Source organism: Herpailurus yagouaroundi, unplaced genomic scaffold (assembly GCF_014898765.1).
Source record: "Herpailurus yagouaroundi ecotype Mexico unplaced genomic scaffold, PumYag 246, whole genome shotgun sequence".
Taxonomy (NCBI): Eukaryota; Metazoa; Chordata; class Mammalia; order Carnivora; family Felidae; genus Herpailurus; species Herpailurus yagouaroundi.
This window is the reverse complement of record NW_024412463.1, coordinates 7621443-7633024: the sequence shown is the minus strand read 5'-3', so window position 1 is coordinate 7633024 and position 11582 is coordinate 7621443. Positions and strand designations below refer to the sequence as shown.

General features: G+C 56.5%; 1 long non-coding RNA gene across 1 annotated transcript; it reads left to right on the top strand.

Moving 5' to 3' along the window:
• Positions 1-2577: 2577 nt before the first annotated feature.
• On the top strand, positions 2578-6517 carry LOC121019985 (uncharacterized). The gene is made up of 5 exons (XR_005785859.1): positions 2578-2719; positions 4799-5070; positions 5148-5216; positions 5628-5810; positions 6055-6517. It is a non-coding gene; the product is annotated as an uncharacterized LOC121019985 (long non-coding RNA).
• Positions 6518-11582: the final 5065 nt, after the last annotated feature.

Genomic DNA, 11582 nt, shown 5'->3' with positions numbered 1-11582 from the left:
CGAGCCACGTTCTCCTCGTGTTTAAAGTGGCCATGGTGGTGTCCCCCCTCCCCACCAGGGCTTTCAGGGGGACGAATGTAGAGTTCTCGGAGTGAGCTCGAGCTGGTGGGGACTGTGCGGTGGCCGCCAGCCCTCAGGTCCCCCCCTCCCCCCGTGACACCTAGCAGGACGCGGAGAGGGAAATTCCGGGTGCGCACCTGGGCCACAGCTCGGCCCCCTTTACAGAGGACGCGCTGCCGTGAGGCTGACAGCACCTGAGCTCCACCCAGCTCTCAGCGAGCCGAGAGGGACGAGAGACGAAGACGATGACATGGCCCCTGTCCGACGGAGGGCCAGCCCCACACCTGCCCTCAGCTTCCGCCCTCAGTCTCTGTGGCTGCTGCAGGGACAGCTCTGTGATTCCAGAACCGGGACTGGTGCAGAAAAGCGTCGCTTAAATATAAAGCAAGACAGGAGAGCTCATTTATGCTGAGGCGACGGTATTTTCCCAAGCTGCCTGCAGGACAGAACAATAAAAAATGTATCCTTAATAGCATTGTGCTGAATTTTGCCACAGGAGATCGCTTTGCCGCCACCGGAGTTTGGAAAGGTTCTTGTCTGCCGTGCACATCTCCTTCCCCAGCCAGCCTCCGGCCTCCCCGCCTCCTCGGGGGACCCTTCGCAGCCAGCCTGCCTCCTTCTCTTCCTGCCTCCACCCCAGGGACACGTCTGGACACTGGTCACTCCGCCCCACGGGGCTCCAGCTCCGGGAAGGGGGAGAAAAAAACCAGATAGTCCATAATCAGATTCTTCTTCCTTCCCCCCCCCCCCCCCCGGTAGACGTGTGAGAAGGCAGAAAAAAGAGGGCAAAGCAAATCCAAGCAGTCGGTAAACTTAATTTCCTAAAAACAAGCGTAAGAAAAGATGCTAAACCCTGGGGGTGCGGGCGGCAGGGGGAGGCAGGTCGCGGAGCAAACCCCAGAACGGTATATGATGTGGAGGAAAAACGGTCACTCACTCAAAGATCAACATCTATTCAGGAAGGCATTTTATATAAATGCATCAAGAAAAATCTGGAAGGCTGCCCTTCAAATTTTTCACGGTGGTTTCTCTAGGATGGGACCTGACCTGGGAGAAAGGGAACAGGATGTCCACACATCCCTCACTGCTTATATTTCTTACAAGGAACCTCTTTTTTTTTTTTTTTTAATTAAACACATTAAAAGAGAACCTCCCCTCAGACTAAAACATTAAATTTAAACAGTGTTATACCGGGGCGCCTCGGTGGCTCAGTCGGTTAAGCAGCCGACTTGGCTCAGGTCACGATCTCGCGGTCCGGGAGTTCGAGCCCCGCGTCGGGCTCTGTGCTGACGGCTCAGAGCCTGGAGCCTGCTTCAGATTCTGTGTCTCCCTCTCTCTGACCGTCCCCTGTTCATGCTCGGTCTCTCCCTGTCTCAAAAATAAATAAAACGTTAAAAAAGATTAAAAAAAAAACCACAGTGTTATATCATCCGTTGACGGCTATGTGGGGAATCGCCGTCCACGCCAGTAAAACATGTATTGATGCAGTCACTTTGGAAGATGAATCTTCAGCATCTGGGAGGAAGTTCCAGCAGTCAGCACCTCCGTTTTTTCGAGGGGTTGGGCAGTGAAGGCGGGGCTGTTTATAACAGCACCAACGGACCCTTCCAAGTCCCTCGGTAGGGGACTGGCAAAATAAACCATGGGGTGTCCACGCCGGGACCTCCGGTGCAGCCTTTAAAAGCGCGAAGCAGAGGTACAGGTCCTGACGCAGAAAGTTCTCCACGACAAGAGCATTCCAGAACGATCCTCACAATAGGACACACCATGGGCTCTCTATGAGCACAGGGGTGGGGGGGGGGGGGGAAGCACAGAAACAGCCCCGGGAGGAAATACACCAGCACGATCCCCGTGGGCGGTGGCCACCGCGCGGCTCTCTAGGTCTTTCTGACCCAGCCCGCTTCCCCGGCCGCCTTGAAGTTGGGCAGGGTCATGTGACCGTTCCTGGCCAATCAGGGTGAGCAGGTGGTCCTGGGGCCGCCTCCAGGCCGCTTGCCAACTGATACGGGGCCCTCTCTCCGAGCTCTTGGGCGCCGGCACGACAGCCAGTCACATTGGAGGTGGCGGCCCCTGCCAACGGCAGCGCACTGAGCAGATCCCACTCCCAACCCAGATGTACCTACAGCCTTCAGCCTCGCAGACCCAGATTCCTTGCGGTTACCCCCGTGTTTCCCAATGACGCCGTCTCCCCGACGGGTGCCCAGCGTCACCCCCAGGAAAAAGCTTAGGGGTGGGGCACTTGAGACAAAGGGCACCTGCCCGCCTGCCCGCCCCTGTTGGCTCCGGTTCCCTGCCTCCACCCAGGGCTGCCTCCTCACGGTTCCCAGTAAGCACCACGTGACTGAGAGCAAGGCCTGGTCCTCGACGGCATCCCAGGGCCAAGCACTCAGTAGGGGCTCAGTCCACATCGGCGGCAGGAAATCAACGACAAGAATTCTCAGAAACTTTGGTCCTGGATGAAGGCAGAACACCCCCCCGGCCCCTCCCCCCCCCCCCCCCCCCCCCCCCCGCCACCACCCATGACGATTCTTTCTCTCACGGTGGCAGAGGGTGCTGGCCGCCTCCCCGTAGCCACGTTCCTGGCCTCCCTCCGGAGCAAGCGAACCCTCGGCTAGTGGACCACGTGCCCCAGCCGCCCTTGCAGCTCAAGCGACACGAGGTGAGTCTGAACACTGCGATTGTAACTTGGGGAGGAGGGGCTCCTCGAGGGGGAGATGGGCGGCGGCGGGTGCCCCTTTCCGCCCTGTCCCCTGTCCTTAACCAGGTTCCTCCCACAAGCCGACTCCTGAGTCGAAAACTCAATGCGAATGAAGTTTTTCAGGGTCAAGGTCATGCGGTGTGGAGGTGAGTCCAAGGAAGGGAGCCAGCACAGGGCACGTGGATGAGCAGGCTACAGCTGGGGGCAGTCGGAGCTCAGCCCCGCTGGACCTTTGGTCCAGAGCATGCCTCTCGGATTCCAGCCTCCCCCCCCCCACGCCACCCCCCACCCGAGAGGCGAGGACTGGGGTGTGGACCCACTCTCAGATATTCACTGGCTCTCATTCACCATAAAGGGTGGTTTCCAGGCCACTCCCAGCTCACCCCCCAACCCCCACCAGCCGGGAGCAAACCTTCTGGCAAAGTCACAGGGGGCTTGCTTGCACGCCCTCAGCAGGTGCAAGAATAGTTGGAGTCCACAGCAGCTGTTGCACACCCAGCCCCCTTCTTCCTGCCTGGAACACGGACGTGTTGTCCGGAGTTCCGGCAGCCACATTAGACCAGAAGGCAAAGGGGAATGGAGCTGTGAGCTCGCCCTCTGCGGGCTGCGCGGTGCCTTATGAAATCAGAGCACAGAGGACCGGCGCGGAGATGCGCAGAGGCCTCCCGTCCGTGACGGACTGGGCCTGCATCCGGCTCTGCCACTTCCCAGCCGTGCAAGCCGAACGCGTGACTTCAGTTCTTGGTTTTCTCATCTGTGAAGGGACAATAATGCCCACGCCGACCTCATCAGGGTTCTTGTCCACTTTTTCAACAAATAGTTACCGGGCACCTGCTGTACTACACGCTGGGCCCTGTGCTATTTCTGAGGAAACAGCCGGGAGGAAATAAAACCAACAAGCTGTCCCCCCCTCCCCACCCGGCCCAAGGCAGCACAGTCTGGGGAGGGGGCAGGCATCCGCCACATTGCCAAATGCACAAATATCAAAGTGTGATTGTGACAAAGGCCACACACAAAGACCTGTGATAGAAGTTTGACCTTGTCACATGCAAAGGTCCTGTGGTTGAAATGATTCAGCATGATAAACAATGCCAGTACACACTGAATGAGAGCGTTACTAGTATTTCCTTGAACCGATGCCAGGAAACATTTGAATCAGCTGAGAAACTTCTCCCTCTCTCTCTCTCTCTCTCTCATTTTTTAATTTTTTTTTACATTTATTTATTTTTGAGAGAGCCCAAGTAGGGGAGGGGCAGAGAGAGAGGGAGACACAAAATCCGGAGCAGGCTCCAGGCTCCCAGCTGTCAGCACCGGAGCCCGACACGGGGCTCGAATTCACGAACCGTGGGATCATGACCTGAGCCGAAGTCCCACGCTCAACCGACTGAGCCCCCCAGGCGCCCTGAGAAACGTCTCTTGTCGCGACTCGGCACGCCACAACTCTGGCTTTGTCTTCCAGCGCGGGGTCTGCCTGTGAAGAGAAATGGGCTGGTCGCTCATTCTTGTTTTTGTTTTTGGTTTTTCAATACTCGAGTTTGTCAACATACAGCGTGGCCCTGGTTTCAGGAGTAGAGCCCAGGGATTCATCCCTTCCGGACGACGCCCAGCGCTCATCCCGACCCGTGCCCTCCTGAATGCCCCTCCCCCATCCGGCCCCTCCCCCACCCGCCTCCCCTCCGGCACCCCTCAGTTTGTTCTCTGTATTTAAGGGCCTCTCGTGGTTTTTCTCCGCCTCTGTTTTTATCTTCTGTGTCCTTCCCTTCCCCTAGGTTCATCTGTTGATTCACTCCTTCTCCTTGATAGGTGTTTCTTATCCTAAACAAACGTGGCTGGCATTCCCGTCTGATAGAAGCTTCTGGTTAAGATGCGACAGGCCCGAGCTCTGCAGGCTGGTGCCAGGAGGTTTCCCCCGCAGCCCCCCCCCCCCCAGGCACTGGCGCCCCTGCCTTATCCTGAGCTCGCCCGGCACGCCTGTGCGGAGGGGGGGGAAGCCAGCCAGACTTTTGCAAGGGGACACTTTTTTTTTTTCTCTCGTTGAAGTTATTATGAGGATCAGAAATGGGGGCTTGGGATGTTTCCTTCGAAGCTTTTCCCAGATCCCAGAGAGTTTTAGGCAAACCCAGGGCTCCAGGAAGCCACTGGGCGCCTGCACTTTTCCAGACATCAGCTGAAGGGGCGCAAACATCCTGAAACCTAATGTAAACTTGGCATTCGGAGTCTCCACGTGAAACGGGAGGCCGGCTGGCCCCAGAGGCAAACAGAGACTGCATTTACATGTCGCCCCCACGACCTCATTTCTAAATTCAAACAAGGTAATGTCTGCCATAATGGGCTGTTGGGGCCTCCGTGCCCTGAGAATGCATATTTTATCATCGCCTTGCTGGGTCAGGATTCTGGAAGCGCTCATCAACCACCTGACAAAGCATCAAGGCGTCCCCTCGAAACGTTGTCACCAGCTGTGAGCCCAGCGCCATGGGTCCGGGGGGAGGGGGGCGGTTGGGGACAACACCAGACACCGGTCCATCTGCCCACAGCCCCGACCTTGGCCCGTCCTGGGGTCAAGCCGGTGTTTACCCGGCCTACCTCGGGCAACATGCTCGGGGCAGCGGGGCCAGGGCGGACAGGCAGGAGGACCGCCTCCTTCCCTACCAAGGCCCAAGCTTCAGAAGGTGTCTCTGAGGCTCCCCACACTTTACTGCTGGGGTCCCTGAGGCCCCGCAAGGGGAAGGACGTGGCCAAGGTCACAAAGCAAGTCAGAGCGCAGCCAAGAATAGGAGAAAAAGCCCTCGCCTTCTCTCTACATCCACGGGCCGACCGGGGTCAGCCTGGGCTCACCTTTCAGGACCTGGCTCCGGTCCTACCTCTTCAGGGGCTCTTCCAGACTCTTCGAACAGTGGTTAGGGCCCCGGGTTCCAGTCTCCAACTCCCTCCCATCACATCACGGACCTCTGGAGACTTACCCATCCCCCACGACACAAACCCCACTCTGGCAAGGCACTGCGAGGAAGCCAGCGGGGCTGGCCGCCGTGAGCACGGGGCCCGGCAGCAGGAGGTGAGGTTGGGCATGTGGGGCGTCCTGGGGAGCCAGGTCCTTCCCGTTTTAAGAGCAGCGGGAACGCCGCGGTGTTTTGAATGGAGGCGCGACATCCTCTGACCTGTACTGTAGAGCATGGTGGGGTGAGGACAGGAGTAGGGAGACCAGGGAGGGGCCCCTGCCGTGACCCAGGCGGGAGAAACAGGTGGCCTGGCCAGGGGAGGGGCAGTGGACATGGGCACGCGTAGTGTAATCTCTGCAGGTTTGAATTTCCTGTCCTTTCGGCGGATCACGGCGCCCGCCTCGCCCCCAGCCCCCGTGGCCGGGCACCCTCAGGAGGCCGTCCTGGAAGGAGGCCAGGAGGGAGAGAGCAAGGCTCTCCTGCACGGAGCCCTGACCCAGGACAGAGCTCCGGGAAGGGAAGGTAACTGGTTGTTTCTGTCCCTAGGAGAACATGCCGTGACCGTGAATCTTCATTCGGCTGTCCCCAAAGTGACAAACATCCCCCAGCGTCCATGCTGCTGCCTCCCCGGCAATTTCTCTGTTTACAGGATGTCTGGGGTGTCTAGACAGGCTGGGGTGGGGCGGGGGGAGTCAGAGAGTGGAGTCCCAAGGCAGTTCTCAGACGGCACACGGCTATTTCTGCACAGAACAGCTAAAACCAAAAGACTGAAATCTGCCTCTGCCTGGAGAGTTCATTAAATAGAAATATGCTTAATTCTTTCCTTTTTTATCAGTTGACGGCTTCCAACAGATAAAGCTTATTTTATTTAAGCTTTCACACACCCGGCGAGATAAATATCCCTGAATTCCTGTCTTCACAGGGGGAAAAAAAAAATTAAAAACGGATGGAGTCAGAATCTTGAGTAGGGTTCTGGAAGCTGGACCAAAGGGTGGACCCACACGATTGGGTCGGAGTTAGATCAACCCCAGGACGTGGTGGTGTGGAGGGAAGGGCTGGTCCCTGCAAAGGGCATGAGGGAAACTGCTGGCAAGGATTGTTCTAGAAAGGACACCCACCGACTTCTGGTCCAGAGGGACCCTCAAAGTCAGATTCGGAGGAGAAGACCTCGTCCGTACACGCAGACGGCTGTGGGTTCAGTCCCGGCCTGGCCACCCTCCAGCTGCAGAAATGTGAACAGGTCACTTTGTTTCCTTGTGCCTCAGTTTCCTGAACTAGAATTCAACGAGCTCTCAGGCATGATCTCTGCACAAGCCCCTGTCACAGAGTGCGCGTGCCATCCCTCCCCAGGGCTCCAGGGGAAGGGATCTGGGGTAGATTTGTCCTGCCCGCGGCACCTGGGCCCTGACCTCCCTCCACATCCAGCCTGAGCCCACGCGCCTCCCCACAGACCCAGATGCATTTTGCAGCTCTACGTGCTGGGCGATCGATGCTGACCAGGAGTTTGTTAACGGGATACCCAGGGGCTCAGGAACCAGCCGGTCGGAAGGACACCTGGGCTCCAGAGGGCCTGGGACGAATGGCGATTTAACCATGGGGTTGCTGAGTGAGGCCGGTGCCCGCAGCGGCTGCCAGCCTGTCCCTCCCCGGGCTGTCAGGGCAGGACCCAGGACCCCCCCCCCCGCCCCCAGTTTCCACCTTGGACTGTCAGCACTGGGACCAGGACCTCCAACTCACACCCTGGGCCGTCCTCGAGGAAATGACAGGGGACATCAGATCCAAATCACAGGGAGAACCCGACCAGTAAGATTGGGGGGCCAGAAAGTCCCAGAAAGAGGGAGCCGCAGGGCACAGGTTGTGAGGGGGGATAAGCCCAGCCTGAGTGAAGGCCCACAGACACTGGAGCGCTGGGACCCCGGCACATTAGGAGGGGGGTGGGAGAGATGGGGGGGTGGGCAGGCCCGTGGGTGGGGGGAGGGGTGCTTTCTCCGGGGCCACACGAGGAGCCACCAAGCCATTTGCAGCAGAGGGTGTGACATGGTAAGTTGTCACATTTTGAAAAGATCATTGTGGCTTCAAGTCCTTTCCAGCTCTTTCCAGTCTTTGATGCTAATTGGCATTTAGCGCCTACGGTGGGTCCAGCTGTGGCCCAGGAGAGGCCCAGAAGTGAGATTGGACAGCAGCCATGATCAGGGCACTGGGGCCGGCTGCCCCGAGGCAGCACCAGCAAGGACCCCCCCCCAGGCGGTCTGCCCCTCCTCCCCGGCTCTGTAAACAATCCCACCTCCCCAGGGACAGGCACTCGGGTGGTGTCTTGATTCCCAGGGCCCACGGGAGGGAGGCCCCCCCAAGAGGAGAGGCAATCACGGGGTGAGGCAGAGGAAGGTGGCGCCCCGCCTTCCCCACATGTCGGGGCGGGGGCAGCTCCGCGGGTTCTCGGGGGGGCCCCCCCGGGAGGCCCAGGTGCTCGCTGTCTGGCAGACAAACCCCAGAGTCATCCGTTGGCCACCAGATCAAAAGCAGAACCGAGTTCAGGCAGCTTCTCGTACGGGGTTTATTTCTAATTAATTCCTCGCCGGCACATGTAGGATCTGCACTTTCTCTCCCTCCTGGCTCTTCCAACCCGTGCATATTTCAGAGCCTGACAGCTTTCCTCGTGCTAAATATAAATCATGTCGTAAGCCGAGAGTTCGGCAGGAGTCGGTGGTCTTTGTCCCAAGCGTCCCTGGTGACTCTCCCCCTTCTGCTTCTTGCTGGCCCCGCCGTCATCACCCAGGCCCCCCACAGACCCGAGCGCGGTGTTGTCTGTCCAGCCTCCATCCCCCCTCCTCTGGGGGCAGCGCCCCATTTTCCTTTGGGGAGTGGAGCTGACCCCACATGTGAGTCTCAGGGTGGCTCCTGGTCCCGACATGATCAGTCAGAACACTGGGTCCCTCCAGGCACAGTGATTGGCTCAGGGCCGCTGGGACTTCCGCCACAGCCCGGTCAGAGGCACTCTCTTTTCACTTAAACCGCGAGGTGGGCGGAGGAAATCCGGAAGCCTCTGGCAGCCGTTTTGTCGCCAGGAGGAGGAAGCTGGTTGGCGGCTGAGGCCACCACACACGAGAGCAGTGCCCAGAGGCAGGGTTAGCGAGAGAGGCCGAGTGGTAGTCACCTCGCTTGAGGCTCCTGATCCAGCCACACCTGAAGCCTAAGCCAGTTACGCGAGAGCCATTTTACAGGAGCAAATTCTCCTTCTTGCTTAGACTAGGTAGAGATGGGTTTTCCACCGCTTGCAACCAGGAGTCCCTCTCGATGCTACCAAAACCACAGAACTATGGCATGGTTGCCGTGGAGGAAATACCAAAACCAAAAACCGAGAGAGAAATAGGAAAGTGCCTGGTACGCATGGGTGTTCAATAACCGTTCTTTTTTTTTTTAATGTTTACTTATTTTTGAGACAGAGAGAGACAGAGCGTGAACGGGGGAGGAGCAGAGAGAAGGGGAGACATAGAATCCGAAGCAGGCTCCAGGCTCTGAGCTGTCAGCACAGAGCCCGACGTGGGGCTCGAACTCACGGACCGTGAGATCGTGACCTGAGCCGAAGTCAGTCGCTCCACCGACTGAGCCACCCAGGCGCCCCATCATCCATCCATTTCTTAAAGTTGATGTCCCTCATATTAATAGAGCCACAGTCTGATGTGGTCCTACTCTTCGCTGGGCCCTTTCATGTACACTATCCCATGGGATCATCATCCCCAGCCTCTGAGGTGAATGTCACCGTCACGATCCCTGGGGCAGGGACACTGAGACTCTGAGAGACTGAGTCACCCAACCGAAGCCACACAGCTGGCTCAGTGGGGGTTGGAGCCGCGCGCCTTCAGGCCCCCCCCCCGCAGAAGCCCTCGGCCAGCCACACCCGAGCTGGTCCCCAGAGGGACCAAGTCACACACTTCTTAGAAGCAGCCCTGGAATGAATGTTCCTGACACTTTTCTTGATGGGGAGGCGGAGGGGACTCGGGAAACCTTTCAAGCGGCCACGTGACATTGGAAGATTTTTCTAGAATCTGGAAGAGATGAAACTTTGATGCGCTGTGTGGGGAAGGAGGGGGAGAACGTCCACTCTGGATCTTGGGGTTGAGGGATCTGTGCTCAAATCCCGGTCCGGGGGACCCAGCCTTTTTCGAAGGACTGGCTTGTCCTGGTGGTTGAAGGACGCTCTTCTCTGGGCCGAAGGGCCAGCTCAGCTCAAGAGGAAAGAGCATTAGCAACTCCGCCATTTACAGTCCCAGGGAAGGAACTGATTCAAAACAGGCTCGTCGGTGGACACAAAGACCAAAAGGTGACAGGTTGTTGTGAGAGCAGGTTCTTTGCAAGGGACCAAAATAATGCCCTGTAGAATAATATCAAGGAGAAAATGGAACTTTTCACAGGGGAAAGTTAGTGGCCACCATTCACTCACACACACGCACACACACACTCACACACAAACACATACCCCCACATGCACACACACTTACGGAGACACAACAAACATGACCAAAACTCAACTTGTTAAATCTAAGCGGTGAGTACTCTCCTCCCAACCCTTCTGTATATTTGATAGTTTTTCGTAAGAAAAAATGGAGTAAAAGCCCAGCCCTGCCACTTACTATGGAGTAACCTTGAGAAAGCCCATTGAAGGCTGTGACGCTCCACTTCCTCGTCCATCAAATGGGGACAGTGAAAAGCACATCTTCACAAAGCTCTCAGAAGCATTCAATGAGACGGTCCGTGCAGATACCTTGGATTTGACGCGTGGCCCTGAAAATCACTCAGGAAATGCTAGATACTAGCTTGTCCGAAGACGGTGAAGAAATACCCTGTACTCTAGTCCGAAGTACCCAATCCAGATAAACTCAGAAAGCACAGAATAATCCTCCAGGGCAAGAGGTTTGCCGCTGTGCCTCCCAGCCAGCTCGGGGACCCAAGTTCAGTGCTCCCAGCCAGCTCATGGACCCAGATTCTGTGCTCCAGAGAAACAGGCTGGGCGGGGCCACCGGAAGGCGAGGCCACCGCGGAACCCATCCCGTTAAAAAATATATATGTATTACCGAAGCACAGTGGACGTACAATATTGTGTTCGTTTCAGGTGCACAGCAGTCCCCACCACAAGGGAGGTCGCCAGCTGTCACTTACAACGTTATTACAACACCATCGGCTGTATCCCCCGTGCAGCACGTTTCCCGTGACTTCTTTATCTTATAACCGGAAGTTTCTGCCACCCCTTTTTTAAATCGTGTGCTAGGGTCTCAGTCTCTCCTTGTGAAGACAAGTGTTAAGTCACACACACCTCGAAGGAATCACACTACAGTTCGAGTGTCCGATCAGCAAGGGTGGAAAAGGTGGGTCGCAGGCGGGGATGGTGACAAGTGGGACACGCGTCCTCACGTCCGCCCGGGGTGGAAAGCAGCCAACAACAACAAAAGCAGTTAAAGTCATGTGGGTACAAAAGCCATGATATTGTTGAAAATTTGCGTGAGGGTGTATTTTTTCAGGCCGAGGAAAGTATTAGGAAGATTAATTGAAGAAGTCACAGCACCGCCACACAATGGAATGTGAGGCAGCTGATTTTAAAAATGGGGGGCGTCTTAATCGCGGACGTAGGACAGTCTCCACGTCCCAGGGGACCAGGGACGGGAGCCAAACTGTACTTGCCTTTTATGTAGTTTGGTTTTGAATCACGTATTTTACCTCTTCCGAACTTTTCCTTCTTGTTGAACATATCGCAAAATAATTCTGTAAAGACACATGCCAAAGTCATAGTAGTGGTCCTTTCCAATGAATGAGATTCCAAGTAATTTTTATTTCCTTCTTGATGGCTTTTTAAATATCAGGGTTTTTTTTTTTTAGTTTTTTTTTTTAAGTTG